This window comes from Mastomys coucha, unplaced genomic scaffold (assembly GCF_008632895.1).
Source record: "Mastomys coucha isolate ucsf_1 unplaced genomic scaffold, UCSF_Mcou_1 pScaffold14, whole genome shotgun sequence".
Taxonomy (NCBI): domain Eukaryota; kingdom Metazoa; phylum Chordata; class Mammalia; order Rodentia; family Muridae; genus Mastomys; species Mastomys coucha.
This window is the reverse complement of record NW_022196896.1, coordinates 55,304,379-55,308,228: the sequence shown is the minus strand read 5'-3', so window position 1 is coordinate 55,308,228 and position 3,850 is coordinate 55,304,379.

Sequence of the window (3,850 nt, the reverse complement as noted above, 5' to 3'; positions counted from 1 at the left end):
ATTTGGATCTTGTTGTGAGACAGAACATCATAGCAGAAGGGCATGGTGGGGAAAAATTCTGATGTCAGCCAGCAAAAGATAGATGATGAGAAGGACAGAGAAAATATATGCCTATCAGAGCTATTCCCAGTGACCTGCCACATCCAGCCAGGATCTACAACCTTAAATTTCACCAGCTTTCTATATAGTGGTTACCAGATAGGGAATAAACCTCTAGGATGTGAGCCTAAAGGGGCATTTCATGTTCAAAATGTAGCAAGTCCAAATTGGTATGGAAGAGTACTTTTGTACCAGTCTATAAATTATATATCATATTGTGAATGCTCTAAAATCCCAGTAAGTAGACCCAATAAAACACTATTCTTCTATTAATATGTACCATTTTGTGATTTATATTCAGCTAAGATAAATTTAATGTGAAAATTTGGGGACATATATGGTTTCAGAGAATTCATGTTCTCTCTAGGATGTATGAATAGACACATGGAATGGAGTAGAGTCTGAAGAGGATGAGTACCTTAAATGGGGATCTATATCACACTTAGAGTGTAGCTTTTCAACCATCTATAAACAAATGTTTAATAGTAAATGAGGAAAAATCAGTTTGACTCCAAATCACTTAATTGAATGCTTTGAATACAGTCCAAGACAGAGAAAGAGAGGTCTATTGTGTTTCAGTGCTGAAAATCACAATCTACAGTAGCAGAGAAGACAACACTGGGAAATAGGTCTTGGTATGGTATTGGTAGCTAGAAGGATGTAATTGCATTAAGTTTTCAGATAGAGTGCAGAGAGTATCGAGCTAGAACTAGGCTATACTCCAATGTTTGTCCCAAGAAATACTTTCTCCAACTAATAAACATCTGCACTCTATAAAGATCCCAGGGCCACTGTTTTATATAGCCATGAATTCAAACCTACAAACCTATGTTTTATAATCAAATATAAACAACACACACACACACGCACACACACACACAAAACTCACGAATTAAAATGAGGGTATAACTCATGTAATAGAGTATTGCCTCGCATTGATCAAGCCATGGGTTTTAGTCCCAGTACTGTATAAAGTGAATTTTGTAAATTAGGTAATGCCATGATCATCCTATGCTGTGAGTTTAAGGTCAGCCTAGGATATCTAAGACTTGTTTCCAAATCAAAAAGAACATAACAGAGCAGAAGCAAGGTTATTAACTTATTAATAAGAAAATAGAAATGCTGCATAGAAGACATGGTCATTGGAGACAAATGTGAGAACTCAAAGCTTTAGTAGGATGTTCATATGTAACAAAGGGTATAAAGTCAGGGCCAGGGAAGTTATGGATTTAAGTGCACATGAAATAACTGAAGGAGACACTATGAGACCTACAAAAGCATCTTTAGATAACAGCCAAATCTTGCTCTTCATAGATTTAATATGTGTAGATGTCTCCTTGCTAATAATAGTGTCCTCTTTCAGAACACTTCAGAACTTCTGTGACAATGACTCTCATACGTAGAACAGAAAAAAACAAATAGAGTTTCCTGCTGTACATGTATCCAGCTGAGGTTCAGCATGTTGATAGTTCCATGTTGATTTGAGATATGTTCATTTCCCTCTGTTTCTTGTTATATTGCACTTATGGACACATGCATGTATGATTTCACTACTCAGCTGTCCTGTGGACTATACTGAAAAGGTTTTCCATTTTTCCAAAACATAAGAAGGCTTGTGTTGTTCTTAGGTATTGTTCTTAGGTACTGCTAGCTTTTTCAAACATGCGAGAAAGAACTTGGTCTTTCTGTGAGCATGTATATTTACTAAAACACATATATCAAAAATACATAAAAACAAAGTTATGTATCTATTTTATAAATATTTTTATGTGCCTATGTCAGTTTGAGTAAATGTCACTTGGTTGTAGGTACTCTTAGAGTGCATAAGTGTGGGTTATATTCCTTAGGGTTCAACTTCCAATCTGTTGAGAGATGCTCATCAAAGGTCCTGGGATTGAAACTTAGGTTCAGAGTTGCTTTTATTTTGTTTTATTCTTATCATTATAGTAAATGCTATCACCATTATAATCATCAATTGTTAAATGTCTGTTTTTTTAATGAAAATAGGGAATGTGGATTTTCGGAACAGGGAATTGGAGAGAATCTGAGAAAATTTAGAGAAGAAACTATAATTAGAATATATGAAATAAAAACTAGTCTCAATGAAAACAAAACAAAATAAAAATCATCCAAACTTGTGTTCTCAAGAAGAGCAGTATCTACGCTTAACTACCCAGGCATCTTTTCAGCCCTGTGGTATTTTACTGGTAAAAACATTGTAACAAGCAGTTCAGGGCTCTTACAAAGTAGTTCCTCTAAGAATAATGCCCAAAATTCTTTACTTCTGGGTTTGTATGATGTCTTAGAACACAATATCCTCTAATAATGAGAACTAACTATGTGCATATACACAGAAGCTAAGCAACAATAATTCACAATTTTCTAAGGAAGTACTCACAGTTACCAAATCTGCCCCCAAACAGATTACCTGACACCCTAAAATCCGACCCACACACTAGAATATTCATGAAAGCCACTGTCACACTTTCGTGTTTATTTTCCATTCTGTCTGATAACAGGACTCCCTAGAACCTTTGCTTCTGGCTTCTAGCAGAAACTGAGAAAGATACATCTGACAGTGGAAACAGTATGGTAGTCTCAAGCTCTCTGAACTGAAAAATTATGTTCCAAAAATGTTTGGGTTATCAAACTTTAAAATAGCACAGTTGTCATATGGTTTATCACTCAATGGTTATTTTAGTGTAAAGGTATTTATAATATTAACTACTACTATTTACTGAAAGTTTCATATGATGTGTCCTATATTCACCTAAACTTCATATTTCTTCTCATGCAATATTCATAATATAAATTCTATATGGTTTATGCTAGCACTATATATCTTGTAAAGAGACAGAACACTAAGTAAATTCAGTATCTTTCCCATGATCACATAGTAAATAAATTGTAAGCTGACACTGGAACCACAAGAGTCCCAAACCTTCTGAGACTTTTGGAAGAAAAAAATGTATTTAAGGAAGCTTTCTATCAAGTAAAGTGATGTTATGGGGACTGAGTAGCAATTCTCTCTACTTAAAGAATCATTGAATCACTTCAAAAGAAAATGTAATGCAGAAGAAAGGAATATGTAAAGTGAGATTAATCTGTATTCTACACAATTTTTATATCTTCAGAATAAAGATGCAACTGATCTCATACTTTATTTTACTCATAACTCATTGATATGTATCATTTCATTTAGATATTTTTCACCTGCTCCAATTGTTACTTCTTACCATCACATAACTAGTGCTAAATTTGCCTAATTGTATTATTATTTATATTTTTAATTCCAGCACTTGTCAATTGCCAGATTAGCTATGGATTAGAAGTTTAATTTAATCTAAAGTTCTTTCTTTATATTTTCTGTATTAAGAACACAGGGTCCTTCATCTGTGAACTACTATAATGTCTAAATTGGGGTCTTCTTGTAACTTGCTTTCATTCCTCCCACACCTGACATTTCTATGAATTATACAGTCTTGACTGGATATACAGTATATGTATTTCATGTACAGTAGATATGTTTCTCAGCATCACAAACCCATTAGGATAAGCTTAATGATGTCAACTTTGGTAGACAACTTGTTTGTCAAATCAGTGAAATAAGATTATAAATTCAAATGAATAAGAGACACCCATCTAGGTAAGTCTCTAATGGTTGTTTGCTGGAAGGAATAACTAAGGCCACCATGGCTCTCCCTCACAGTAGTGAATAACATTTTCCAGCAGTGGTCCAGATATAAGGAAG